The sequence below is a fragment of the Accipiter gentilis genome, chromosome 19, assembly GCF_929443795.1.
Source record: "Accipiter gentilis chromosome 19, bAccGen1.1, whole genome shotgun sequence".
Taxonomy (NCBI): Eukaryota; Metazoa; Chordata; class Aves; order Accipitriformes; family Accipitridae; genus Astur; species Astur gentilis.
The window spans coordinates 13,638,395-13,653,854 of NC_064898.1; the positions used below are offsets into that span (position 1 = coordinate 13,638,395).

The 15,460-nt window shown below is 38.3% G+C and overlaps 1 protein-coding gene across 4 annotated transcripts in view; it reads right to left on the bottom strand.

Annotated features, from left to right (window-relative positions):
- The window catches only part of YAP1 (Yes1 associated transcriptional regulator), a 96,703-nt gene that overhangs the window by 77,193 nt on the left and 4,050 nt on the right, over positions 1–15,460 (bottom strand). The gene's annotated exons all lie outside the window — the stretch shown is intronic.

Sequence of the window (15,460 nt, forward strand, 5' to 3'; positions counted from 1 at the left end):
ACTCAGAGAGGCTGCCTTAAACAAAGTCTACAAACAAAGCTTGCTTTCACTCTTCAGACCCAACCTATACTAACATAAGAACATCTTCAACCTGGTTATGCTCTGCTGTCTTCCCATGAGTCTCCATACTCCCATTCCATGTGCCATGACAAGCTCTCCAACAACTGACTTGCAGGGAAAAATTAAAAGTAACTGTAGCAATAAGAGCTAGGGAGTAGGACCCAAAATTGACCAAGTACCACTACTGATGAAAAAACTGTACCTGTGTATAAACTTGGCTACCTTGCATTACAGGCCCACTACAGGAATCAGCTGTGAAGTTAATGTTGTAAGACTTTTTTTCAAAATCAAACTACATTAAAAAGACACACTTTCCCAATGAAAATACATTTTTCGCTGTTCTGTCTAGTTCTCTCTTCTCAGTTCTATCTATCTTGTTCAGAAACCCATAATTACAGAACACCAGGAGTACAAATGTGGAGGATGATTTCATAGACAAGCAGCAATTTCTTCTATTTTGAATAGGATTCCCTGCAATTATGACTCAACACACAGCATATAGATCATTTAAGAAGCCATGTCATGTACTAGCTGAAATGCTATTACTGTATTACAGATCCAGTAACCTGTCAGAGCTTCAAGGAGGTTAAAAGGAATTGCATAGATATGATCACAACAGTAAGCAATAACCTAGAAAACCGATATATGTCAACCAGACATTCCAGGAAGGCAAGTCCCTGTATGAATTACTGAACACACGCAAGATTGTAGAGTAGAGCGCGATCATTTGGACAACTTATTGGATGTAAGATGGAACATGGGATGTCACCACACATGACTATCTTATGTATATGAAACAGACTGAGCAAGTGTGGTGAGCTGACCCTTGCTGGACACCGGCTGCCCACCAAAGCTGCTCTATCACTCCCCTCCCCAGCTGGACAGGGGAGAGAAAATATAATGAAAGGCTTGTGGGTTGAGATAAGGACAGGGAGAGATCACTCACCAATTACCGTCACAGGCAAAACAGACTCGACTTGGGGAAATTAAATTTATTGCAAATCAAAATCAGAGTACAATAATGACAAATAAAAACTAAGTCTTAAAACACTTTCCCCCACCCCTCCCTTCCTCCCAGCTCAACTCCACTCCTGATTTTCTCTACCTCATCCCCCCAGCAGCGCAGGGGGATGGGGAATAGGGGTTGGGGTCAGTTCATCACACATTGTCTCTGCCGCTCCTTCCTCTTCAGGGCCAGGACTCCTCACACTCTTCCCCTGCTCCATCGTGAGGTCTCTCCCATGGGAGACAGTCCTCCACGAACTTCTCCAATGTGGGTCCTTCCCATGGGCTGCAGTCCTTCATGAACTGCTCCAGCGTGGGTCCCTTCCCCGGGCTGCAGTCCTTCAGGCACAGACTGCTCCAACGTGGGTCCCCCACGGGGTCACAAGTCCCGCCAGCAAACCTGCTCCAGCCTGGGCTCCTCTCTCCATGGGTCCACAGGTCCTGCCAGGAGCCTGCTCCAGCACGGGCTTCCCATGGGGTCACAGCCTCCTTTGGGCATCCCCCTGCTCCGGCGTGGGGTCCTCCCCGGCCTGCAGGTGGAGATCTGCTCCACCATGGACCATGGACCTCCCTGGGCTGCAGGGGGACAGCCTGCCTCACCATGGTGTTCCCCACGGGCTGCAAGGGAATCTCTGCTCTGGGGCGTGGAGCATCTCCTCCCTTTCCTTTCTTCACTTAGGGTCTGCATAGTTGCTTCTCACAGTTCTTGGTCCTCTCTCCCAGCTGCAACTGAGCAGGGTCTTTTTCCCCTTCTTAAATCTGTTATCCCAGAGGCGCTACCACCGTCACTGATGGACTCAGCCTTGGCCAGTGGTGGCTCTATCTTGGAGCCAGCTGGCATTGGCTCTCTCAGACATGGGGGAAGCTGCTGATGCCTTCTCACAGAAGCCACCCCTGTAGCCCCCCTGCTACCAAAACCTTGCGATGCAAACCCAATACATGAAGTTTCCCAACTGCTCTTCCCCCCACCCCCCACCCAGTCCTAAGAAAATCCTACCTAAAGCATCACATTTCATTTTTTTGGCTAGTAGAGAAACTACAGCCCACTTAAAAAGTCATTAGGTGTGAGCTGTCCATCAGGAGCTACACTGTATGTTTTGCTCTGCTGCAGAGAACCATTTTCTGAAGGAGCATATTACCAGGAGGAAGGGAGGTTGTGGAATCTCCATGCTTGGAAGTTTTCTAGACTTCACTGGTCACTTCTGACCTGATTTAGCTTTAACAACATTCACGCTTTCAGCAGAAGGTTGGATGGATGACTAACCTTCACTAAATACTAGGCTGGCTAGATAATAATAAAGATACCAACGGCTGTGTTCTTGAACTTTGAAGAAACAACCCCCCCAAAAAAACAAACCATGTCTAGATCACCTGGCAAATTTATGGCTCTTTGAATCTTCCAGCCAACTTAAGACCCTGACAATCCTGAAGCTCCTATGCAGAATTAATCAACCTTCACTGCTGGGAGAAGAAAGCTTCCATCTGAACCACTCAAGTTTTTTTCAGACTCGGACAATTGTCACTTACTATCCAATTTTTTACTGATTGCCACATTCGAAATAACATATTCAGTATCACAAAATCAGTTAGAGCTGGTTTACATTCTTAAACTCACTAATTTGGAGAGCCAAATACTTTTCTTTTGGTTACTGGACTGTCATGATATGTAGACATACTGCACGACACAGAAAAACATGGCGTAAGCATCTGGTACTGAGACACTAAGAAGTAAGACAGGGTTATTGACAGAAGCTATTTTGTAACTAAACTTTAAAGTAGAATATGAAATGACAGTTCCAAAACAACATTGAGATCAACATTCTTTCAGCATTGCTGGAACTGAGTATATGAAGAAACATAACCTGTCTTCCAAATACCCTGGCATTGCTTACTTCTCTAATGACATATCCATTCAATTAAAAACCTACATACATGTATAGAATCAGCCATAAGATATTTTATTCTAGAAATGAATCTCTCTTGGATTATTTTTTTTAGTGACATACACAACATCATTTTATCACACCAGTGTACTTCCGTTTTGTTGCAGCAGCTCCCAGACATAAGCGCAAAGCAAGTGCAGATGACCCTTCCCTTTCAAAGTGATGTACCAACAGAAGTAGCTGCATCCCAAGACGCAACTTCTGGAGACACAGCAATCATAGCAGGCATTAAGTTCCAGAAACCAGTGACTAGAAGATCTCATTAGGAACAGCAAGTATGGTTTGGTTTTGGTTCTGTGGGGTTGTTTTTTTTGTTACTACAGGATAAGGATAGGTCCTGATACGACATGAACAAACAGTCACCTGTAAGAAATTAAAAAACCCCAAAACCCTCAAAACCCAAGATGGAAGAATCAACAGCTTTTGCACCAGAGGTAGGCCTCTGGTCAACTTCCACAGGGGCCTATATGCTAGGACCTATGCAAGGAAAAGAGCATCAGCATCACAAAGTTTCCCAACGACACAAATTTACTCTTGGTCAATTGCTAACTGCAAAGAACTGAAAAAAAAGAACATAGAATGAAAGGACAAGCAGCAGAATGAACAAATTGAATTTATTTTATTTTTTTAGATGAAAGGTTCATCTTTGGTGGATGTTGTAAAACATTCTTAACCTTTCATCTGAAAAGTAACAAAAATTGGAAAAGGCTTAGAGAAGGACTGCAAGGATCACCGCTTTTTTTCAAGCTCCTATCCCAGGAACACCCAGCAGGTTAGGAATCTTTAAGTTTCAAAAGAGATGACTTCCAGAGGAAAAGTTATTAATCCTGAGCAGAACAAACATGCATCAACTGTTCATTGTCACTTCCAAAATAAGAACTAGGCACCATTGAATAAGGCTGATGGGAGCCAAGCTTAAAACAAAATGAAGGCGTTTCTTCATGCAGTGGATAGACAACCAGTGAGACTCCTTGCCAAGGCATGCAGCAGATGCTAAAAGTTTCTATGGCCTCAAGGGGAGACAGCACAAGTCTTGGAGGACAGTTGGAAGCTGGGAGAGTTCTCGGAGAGAATATCACATATGCTTGCCCTGTTCTTAGTCTTTCCAAGAAATTTGCTCATGACCAGTACTGGCAGCAAGATACTGATCTGGACAGGCACTTGGTTTGAATCAATCTGGACAGTTTAAAGAGATGCTGCTAACAAGCTCTCTTATAAGAGCAAAGCTGGCAGGGCCAAGCAGTTGCTAGGTTTTAAAATTGAACATCTTATCAAGAACAGCAGATGAAGACTTGGGGAGAACAGTATAGCTGCTTCTACTGCCTCCCTACTCCCAGTATTCCTATTTTATCTCCACTGCAACCACACATCATCATCTGAATTTTTTCCTTCACCTCATCATTTTAAGTATACCTTACATTTATTATTACACAAAAAAGATACCTATATGAAACAAGACAACATTATCATACGATTCTGCAATTCAGCCTTGCTGTGTCCACCAAAAGCCAAATATTGGCTCTGTAGGATCCACCAGAGGGGTAACAGCTAGGAAATTCTCAGCTGATCTAAAACGCTGGGCAGGAGCATGAGCTAAACAACCTAATAGCTTTGACAAATAAATGTTTTTTCTTTAGCAGAAATATTGCCTCAAACAGTATGCAAGTGATATACTAACCTAAATTAAAAGCTACTAGTCCTAATGAAGTACAAATGAAAAGACTGTTTTATGAAGCACAATGTGACAGCACCAACTGCTACTGCACTGCAGTCTGTACCTTCATTAATAAAACTACTTCTTTTTGGACTCATCAGTATGATAAAGTAATTGCTTAATATTTGAATCCTATTTTTCTGCAGCTTGCAAAACAGACAAAAGATTTTTAGCTCCAAGTCAAGAACTGAACAGCATCCTATACAATAAAAGAACATGTGCATCTACTTCTTTTATAGGTGTATCTTGCAGTTTGAGTCAACGGAGAGACAAAGCATATGCATGTCTACCCACATATGGTAGGTGGGGCTGGAATATTTTAATCAACTATGGGTATGTAACTGAATGGTTAGTATTCTAAGCTCTTCGAACTTCATATCACAACTACAGATAAGGACAATAACGTTCAAATGTATTTATCTGTAGAAATTGGATAGAAGCTAGTTATTTCAGTTAGTTATGAAATAAAAGCATAATGGATTAGCAAAATTATAAGTTTGCTTATAACTTTCATATCAAGAATTTTACAAAGTTGTAGGCAAATTACATGCAGATCCTGGCAAAGCAAGAAACATCAGCACCACAATCTCCTGTATTCCAAATAAATTCCATACAAACAAACTTGTTCTGCATGCACAAAACAAGACCTCAGTGGCTTCTTGTGAGGATAAAAATACTCTTCCCATAAATTTATTTACATAAAATTTATCCATTACAAAAGCTAGCAATTTTCACTTTATTGCAACTCCCTCAACTATTTAAGTTAGCTGTTACCTTGGCTTAGAAAGCACTTAAAATCCTCCGCCTTTGGTTTCACAGAGCAAGCATTTGAGGCCATTTTAAAAGGGCAGAACTTGGCACAGACCTGGGTCTACACTCCTACTCCGATAGGACTGCAGAGCGGAGGAATCAATTAAAGTTCACACGCAATCTCTGAGTTACTCACCATCACAGCATAAACAAGATTCAAATTGTAGCCCTGAGCAAAAGCCACACAAGTAGTTGCACCAGAAGCGAAAAAAAGTCCTCCTTTTGCATCCCCCCCTCCTATTCCAATGCAACCTTAAAACCAGGAGTTAGAAAATGGGTACCACAACTATGAAACTGCATTAAGATTCAATTTTCCTGGAAACACTGCCATGTACTACTGACATTTAATTTATTAAGAGAACAATGAATTGTCCAAGTGCCTCAACAAATCCCTACAATGCAAAGCTGATCATGTCAAGACCCATGTAACAACATAATAAAAAATGGGCACAATTTGAATCGCAATGTAATTAAGACTTCCTTTGACCTTGTTAATAGGGACGCTAAAATGTTAATTCTTAACTGTTTATGCTGATGTCTGTTTCACATTTTCTCTTCCTTATGCCTAGGCAGTGACTAAATTATCAGGATATTGTGAAATATCCAATAGATTTTTTCTAGTTATTAGTCATTACAGTAAAAAAAAAATATATATATACACAAAACCCAAAACCCCACAAGCATACAGATTATAACAGTTCTCCTAATACTACAAATTTGAAAGTTCCTGTCCTCTGTTACCTAGTAATCATTTGGTCCCAATATCTTAGGTCTGCTTTAGAATAGTTTCAGAAGAAGATTCCCATAAAAAGTGAAAACCTGAAAGACCAGTTATGAAAGGGAATGCTTACTTCAGTCCAAATGTTAAACTCGCTAGCTAGAAGAGTTTAAGTGACATACACAGATGGAAATTAGGTGTGCATGCTTTTAGGGACAGAAGGCAGGAAAATGAAACACGGCTCTACACTGATGATAACATACAGATAATTATGTCAACAGCAACGCAACAAAAAGCTCTCAAAAATCCATCCACTCGTGAACTAGAACGCAGGTAGTTTTAGCTTAGTCAGGCTCATGCATACAAAGTCCTGTAACCACAGGGTGTGCTATTAACTCTTTTCACCGGAAAAGACTACTGGAAGTATTTTAAACTTTTTATTGTTAAGCAAGTATAATTCACCCTGACCTAAAGACCAGTGCAGAAGTCAATGGACACCTAAACTCCAATTAAAGCACAGTATTACTTTTTTTTTTCCTACAAATATGTTTTTCATATGTATACAAAAATGGCCTATGAAGTTGGGCATAGAACAGCCTTCCAAGTCCTTTCACCTTTTTTTGTAACAGCCTTGTATATGTCAGATTACACCTTTTTAAGTATATCTTATTTCATATCCTTAACTCATGGAAAGCTGGTTATTCTGACAATGACAAAGGTTTTGTAAATAAAAAAAATAAAAACCACCACTGAATGTGCATGGGATATTTACGTCTACCAACTATATTAACTATACCATCAGCATAGTTAGTAAATATGGAAAGAAACTTCTACTCTATTTCTCATCATTCTAAAGAGACCACATAAATGCTGGAATGAAAGTAATTGCAGAAGACTTGCCAACCAAGCTTTTCAAATAGGAACAACAAATTTTAAAAAAAATAAAATTTTTGAAAAGTTGAGATCCCGTGAGAAAATATACCTGAGCTGAATTTTTCTTTTATCCAGAGAATTCCATTTTGCCTATACAACTTATGCTTGTTTGCTTTCAGATAATGTTTTGTTACATCATAAATGTCTAATTTTACAACATATCCAGAAAAGGCAAAAAGTTTACTTAGCATTTCAGTTACAACAGGTAATCACAAAGGGAAAGGCATCCTCAAAGCAGTAACACTATTTAAATAAACTTGTATAGTGCAGACAGACTTCCAACAAAGCTCTCCATAAATTAGAACCCACTGGAGATGAACTAGCAATAGTAAGTGACCTTTACCTGACTTTCCTATAAAACAGTTCAGCAGAAAAAAAACTGGCTTCACAACATCAATGTAATAATCAAGAACTAAACTTAACCACTAACACTGATCTAAGTTACCAAACAGCATGTCAAAGACTAAACAAAAGGGATCTGGTCTTTCACTATGACGCAGCAAAGTCTCTTAGTGAAATTAAACCAAAGTCCAAGACTGTTTTCAAGACAGCTTTGTTTCCTTAGCAACTAGCATGACTGGCAGGCAGTATACTGGTAAAAGTCTTACTTTACAAGGCAGCTTTATATTATTAGCTTGACTTAACCAGCAATTTAGACTACCTAGCTGTACTTGCCTGAAACACAGCCTGAAGTAACCTAGTTAAAAGCCAAATAAAACACCAGCAGAGTGAATCCCAGAAAACAGACTCCAAGAAGCACTTCAGAAGGCCATGAAACAGCGACGCAGCTTAGTCATGCCTTTCAAAAACCCCAGTCCTCCAAATAAAACTCCAGTTTTATTTACCAAAAAATAGCTATTAGGTACCATTTTCATAATAAAGACAAATTTCCCCCATACTCTAGATTCCTATTTAAATGCTTAACAAAAAATACAGTTTATCTGGTAAATTTCCCAGTGTAGCCTTACATCAAAATGAGGTTTAGCAAGCTGTTTGTGAGAGTATGTCCTGCCATAACATGGCATCTAGCTGTTAACATTCCAATGCACAGCCTCCTCCCAAGAATTTTGTTTCACATTATGCTAACCCCCAGGCTGTTGAATTTCCCCTATAGTCAATTCTGTCTCTCTGTTCAGTCAACTACATGGTATCCTAGGGGCACCTGCCAGAGGACTGCTACACACACAGAAATATCCTGTAAATTTCCTATGTTCAGCCAAGTGAAATTTTCTTTACAATTTACAAGATAAACTGAGTCATTTAAATATTAGGGTTTACATAATCATGTGCAGCTTGTTTGGGGGAAGGGGAGGGAAGGGGGGGGAAGGGGGGGGAAGGGGGGGGAAGGGGGGGGAAGGGGGGGGGAACACACACCTTGAAAGAGGGAACAACATTTACACAAATAGTGACAGACAGCAAGTTCCACCATTAATGAGTTTTACTGCATATGTATGTTTGGATTGTACAAACAATAAAGGCAAATATGTTATAGTGTTTATAAAAATACAAGGACACAAAATTAATAGGAGAACTGAGTAGCTATCAGTTTCAAAAGGTTAAACTACATCTAATTACATCATCTGAATTTGTTCCCAGCTATGAAGATAAACAAACACATGCAGTGGTCTGGCCACATATAAAAAGAAGAGAAACATCTCTAGTTTTGGCCGACAGCTCTCTATAGCTGTTTACCTAATTTTGGGAGGTTTTTTTTGGTTGGCTGCAAGGGTAGGTGTCTAGTCTTAATCAAGAGCCTGAAAGAAATTGCTCGTAGTTAATATCAGACTAGTTTTAACAGTTAATCTTGTATCTCAACCCTGAATAACACATCTTGTTCTCCTGGGCATCATCCAGTAACTGCTTATGTCTGATATGTGAAAATATTTCTTTGGGAGCAAACAAGGAACTCTGCTTTAATTTTACATGTGACACAATTTAGGTCCTGCAGTTAAGTATATCGGCATTCCCAGTGCTGATAAGTTACTTTCTCTGAAAGTCTACTCTAAGAATGGATGAACCGAGTGAAAAATCCACTTTGCTTGCTCTGTGTCAGCTTTTAAAAATTTGCAGCTGTTGTGCCACAATTGCAGAGGGAAACTGAGCAAACTATAAATGGAGGGTTTATATTTGGAATTTTAAAGCTACTGATTTTTTTCATTTGCAGAAGAGGAAAGATAAGAGCGTAAGAGCTTAACCTTGTAAAAGTAGGTATAATTTTACCCACATATGCCACTGATCAGTTCAACTGCATTTACCCTTAGAAGTATTTTTTGCAAAAAAACTGGTGGTCTAGTGCCTGTCTTACTTTCATGGGAACTTTCAAATTAACATCCTCTTATTATTTTACTGCCTTTTATCAAGCAGGAATTTCCATGATGTGACTGATGAGTTACAGATTACCCTGTGCTACAGACCAGATGACTACTAAAAAACCACAACTATAATTCTTCGCCATCTTCAACATACAGAAGAAAGGCAGAAGGATAAGAAAGTCCAGAAGACACTCATCTTGATTTATATCAAATTTTTGTTTGTCTTTAGAAGAGGTCAAGACCTGAGAAAACAGAAGTGGTTCCATAGAGGTGTAATTGCTCTCACAGAGCTTGATGCTACTTTTAACTAAATATAACTTGACAAAATCTTTAAAAAGCAGAATTGCAGAAGCATCTTTTTTTAACATGAAATTCTGATTAAAGCTGTTTCAGAAACCTCTTCTTATCACTGGTCAGAAACACTCTAAGATTTCTCCTTATGAAATACCAGTTAATAAACCTCTCAGTCACAATTACAGCTTTCAACGTAATACAGTTTTCACACCACAGTTAGATAAAACTGATCTCAAATTTGATTTGGAAGATAGGAAAGCATTGCTATAAAACAGTATCAGGCATTTAAAGCATATATATACCAAAACTACACCAGTGTTCTCAACAGCTAAACCAGAATTAATTTTGACCAATTCCATAAGGGAAGTATCAACTTTTAGTTTTGTACTCTACTATTTGAAACAACTGTAGTTTTCCTCCTTAATGAACATTGTGTTAATACAACCTTATTTTTCCAAGTATGCCATAGCTTTCTCTCTCTTTTACATGTACATTCAGATCCTAGGTAGATGTGTAAGAATTATATTCACATTGTATTTTCTACAGCTGGCACATGCTCCCTGACAGCATTAGAAACTCTTAGTAGAGGTTTCTCGAGTTTATGAAAGATTTCAATAGGCAGCAAGTCAGACACTATAAAGCACAAAGATAGTTTTTGAGATATTGAAAGGCAAAACCTGTGGGGAGAAAAAGTACAGATCAAGAGCCAATTTAAAAAAAAAAAAAAAAAAAGAAAATCCTCATGTAATTTAATTATTAACTTACAACTAACTGCCACAGAGCCTATATCTTTCCCCCAGTTCTATCTTCTGAATATAATAAATGCAATATGCTTATAAATAAAAGGAAAATACATTAGTGAAAACCACAGGGTATGTTTTTTCTTTACCTGAAATCACATCTATTAAACTGTTTTTGGAATATTCTTATAAAACCACCTTGTACGGCAGGGTATTGAATGCATGGGTATCACTGTTTGCAATTTTTCTTAAGCAAAACAAAACTAAACACAAGAACAGCACCGTGTGCCATTGCTTTCACTGATGCCCACCCACTAAGCTGGCTGCAAGTTCTCTAAATTCAGAGGGCTGAAGAACATACTTTCATCCTCCTCCCAGCTCAGTCTCAGTGCTAACACAAATAAGGCAGGTTTGCCCTTATTCTTTCTCTGCCCTTTTAAAGATACAGAAATCTTTAGTACAACTATCATTCTTCTTTCACAGGTCTCTTCAAGTAAGAGGTAGAAGGAAAAATATACACTTAGTAGCACTATGACTGTCTTCCAAGACGAAAAAAAAAATCTTAAGTTTCCAAAAACACACCACAGCATGTTTTACTTTAAAAGTCTTTTAACTAATATTTCTTTCCCCCAGCTATGTTCTGAAGATGACAGTGCCCATTTTTCCCTGGACAAATTTTATGGCTTTTTTTTTTTTTTTTGGTAGATCATCGATCTTATGAATATTTTCATAAACACTCAGAAATCATCAATGTAAAAATGAAATTAATTTGACATATTACAAATAAAATTTAGCAAACAGAAAAATCTTCAACTGCTTTTTAGTTTAAAAAGCACGAAAAAGTAGACAAACACAACAAAACCAGTGGTTGCCATTTCCATTTCCAACAATACAGCTCTTTTAATGACAATCTAGCCTGAATTATAGAACCATAAACACAAGAGCTCACATTAACTGATGATTCTGAATATGCACTTCCCCTGTAAATTAAGGTATTCAATAAAATATGCAACCGTGGCAGCAGTTTTTCCAAAAGACATCTTCTGCCCTGGAAGACAAAGATTACTTTGGCAGGGTGGGGAGGAGAGGAGGAGGGGAGTAGATGATATTGTGTAGTGGGTGGTTCCAGTCAGGGGCAAAAAGGGGATGGAAGAGAAATTTAACAGCATTGCTGGATATTCTTCACGTGTGACATGAGAGGGGAAAAAAAAATAAAAGCAAAGAAACAAACTTCCCTGTTATATTAAAACGATCTGGTTTCATAACATCCAAAGCCGTACCTCTGTACAGAGCACATAAGAAATGTGTAACAGCAATCTATTTTTAAGGTTTCTGCCAGATGGGTAAACACCTCAAACACACCCACAGATACTAATGAAAACCACCTTGGCCTCCTTCAGGAAGTCATTCAACACTTCACAGAAAAAAATAGGAAGTTGTTGATAAACTGCTTGCAAGAACTACTTCCTGTAGGAAAAATAATTACAAGACTCGTTTGCTGGACAATCAGTTAACTTTTCCTCACGCTGCAAAATGAGAAGAGGTATTACACAAGCTTTGTGAGAATTAAAAACATAACACAGAGGTAAAACGATACAAGAGTAATTCTAAAATTGAGTGAAACTTATTTTTTCTTTCTGCAAGTTGTTGTCTGCTACTCTCATGGCATATTATCTTTTGCCTAGAGAGCAATCCCCTATCTTTCTCCATAGTTCACGGAAATGTCAACCAGCAGCTGGCTAACAGGAAGTGGTTAAAAAGCAATGCAGTTGACATCACCACACAAACCAAGCAAGTCTTTTTCACTGCATGTTTAAGAATGGGCTAAAGCATGCTGCACAGCAATGCTGAGATGACTCAGATGTGACCACTTACTAACCAGGCAAGTCTTAACTTACGAGTCCTATTTAAGTAACAGTTTCAGTAAAAAAATACTATTAGTTTTACCAGCTGTATAGCAAGCATGTCTTAACTCACTGGCCAAAATCATCTGCGTTTTCACTAACGGAAAATTATACTCCGGAGTCCTACTCATAACAGTGAGATGAACGCTAATGAGTGAAATTCTGGCAAATCATATGTTGGGCATTCATACATAAAGGGGTTTATTTATCTAGATGGCAGACTGATTTACAAGAGTGTTTCTAGCTCAGACCCTACACTATCACTCTTGCTCTCTTTTCCTATGTATGGATACATGTGGTGTGTATATAAAACATCTGGACAAATAACTCGGTGCATGTATCTATACATATAGACAAGTATTTTCTCTTCCATACACACCATTTTCATTTATTTGCACAAACTACTATGGTTGCAGTGGTTGACCCATTGATTACTGGAAGTGACTATATTCCGGACTGTATTACGTATGGTACTCAATTTGATATTATTCTGTTTGCACTGTAGTATATTATTATAACTACAACCATAAGGCTTACTGACATCTGGAAAAGATCTAATACTGTTACCTATTCTGCAAAGGTCTTTCTAAAGCCTGATTACCAGACTATTCATGGAGTGGCTACAGAACAGAGCAAATGGAAACAAAGAGCAATGCAGCTAATCCAACAGAAAAGCTGAATACTTGGAAGAGATACCAAAAATCTGCATATGGTAGGAGGAACCACATTAAATGTATTTAGCATCAGGAATCTCTGTACTCATGCTTCAAGCAAATTTAAGGTATAGCTAGACAAGATGTGAGTTTTAGCAGGCTTGTAGGTATGAGATAGAACTTATCACTCAACACTGAAAAAAGCTTCTGAAATACAAACTTGCTACTCAAAAATAATTCTTACATTTCTTTGGATTTCCTAAACATACAAAGCAAACATTTTGCTAGTACTCGAAATGTTTTTTACAAATCTTCATGAACTCCAATGAAAGTTGGTGGATCTCACCTGTAGATAGTATTAAACAACGTTTTAGGAACAACAAATGTTCTTCAAGTGTGAACAGAGCCTTCAGAACTGTCCTCATTAGACTCTCCCATACCACAGCATCACCCAAGGAAAGCCAAAAGAAAACAGCCCATTAAGCTGTTTAAAATCTCCCAAGGTCAGCATGTGACCCAGCAGGGAGAGGTTCAAAAAGTACAGCCTTTATTTTCCTTCCTAACAACCTGGTTTGTTTCCACTCCTTTCCCCTTCAAGACACATCCTTCACAGCTAGCAGCTCTTTCAATCATTTACTTTGGATGTCTGCTTGAGAACAAACGATCTTGCTCATGCAGATGAGTTTGCCAGACTTGTGTGTACTTTCCAGTCTCAGGCTCTTTATTGTTCTTGCTGAAACCTGACCCTTTGAAATGGATACCAGGACACCAAGAAAGGACAGAAAAACTTGCAGAAAAAAAAAAAGGAAAAGATTTTTTTGTGGTAATAATGAAACTGTGGAAAAGCTTTCCAAGAACAAATCTTTCACTCTGATTTCACCTGAATGAGCATAATTTAAAAAGTCAATTATAAGAGCATGAAGACATTTTGCACCTCTTAAACTGTTCTACTTTCTGTAAAATTGACAGCGGTATGAAAACCAAACACTTGTGACAGTAAAACTTAAAAATCAAATATCTATTTTTCATGCTTCAGAAGCTGCTCTTTAAGAGCTCTCACTGGGCAGTAAAAATTAGGCACAGTCAAAACAAAGTTTGCTTTTCATTTCAAAACTCAGTCTGTGCTTTCCTCAAGGTCCAATGAGGTACAGTTCTCAAATGACATAAACTTACAGTTCCAAAAAAATTCTATTTGTGCCCACTGAAGAGTTCACATTCTAGAATACGCTGATTTGTTAAACATCACCAAAGAATATATCACATCTTCAAGATCTACAGCTAACGTTCATTTTCGCATTCCCAATACAGAATGAATGTTTTCAAAAAGTAACCTTCAGGCTCAAATAATATTAGACAACTGCTGTAACCTCTTTTCAGTCAAAAAAAGCGACGGTAATTTCTCTGTATGGTAACAGCATCGCTATAGGAACAAAAAACAATTTTAAGAAGTTCTGCAAGTTCCATTTTCATTGCAGAAAATGTAAATGTGTTTTTGAAGCTACAAACTCTACTACGTCAATCAAATGCACGTATTAATGACAATGTTTTAGCAAGAAAGGTAGGGATAAAGATGTTTTTCTTGGCTGAAATAAGTTTTACATAAATATCACACTGTGCTGCCCCTCCCCTCTCCAAGCCCTGAAAATGACATATAATGGGTTACTTAAGAGACAGGCAGTTAAATAATATGTTCAAAATATGGTCAAAATATTTGAAGGCCAGTTATGTGTCTTGGTGGACAGACACACTTTCAGAAATAATGACAAGCTTCTGCTGTTTTAGAAAACTACTCAGCATAAAAAATGTTCTCCTATGGATTAGGTGTCAGATGGCTGGCATATGTAACCTCTTCAGGTACAGAAAAGGTGATACTAATTTCACTGTGTGAAAAAGCTACAGCTGCAGGAACAAGAAACAATGTTAGAAGTTCTGCAATTTCCCTTTCACTGCAGGGAATATAGGCAAGTTAAGAGTTACAGACCCAAATACTGCAATCACATATATTAATTTCCTCATGAGAGTAAGCAAAAATATTTTGATTGCATACTTACATAATTGTCCTTATTGAAAAAATAAGAAGTCCTGATACATTCTCACTACAATAGCTTCTAAAGTTACTCTGTATTTTTATCTATATATCATAGATCTCTACATATCATAAAAATTGACCTGCATAAGAACTCTGGCAAGGTTCAGCAAATCCGAAAGTCACATTGTTTAAAAATCACTATGTGCATTTCACTGTTTTTTAGTATACAATATAACGGATAACATTCTTCAGCTAAGATTAAGATAGGATAAATATTCACAGAGTACCATACAGCTTTCAGAAACAGCAGAGCGTTAATATGGAAGGCTGAAGCAGTAGGATCTC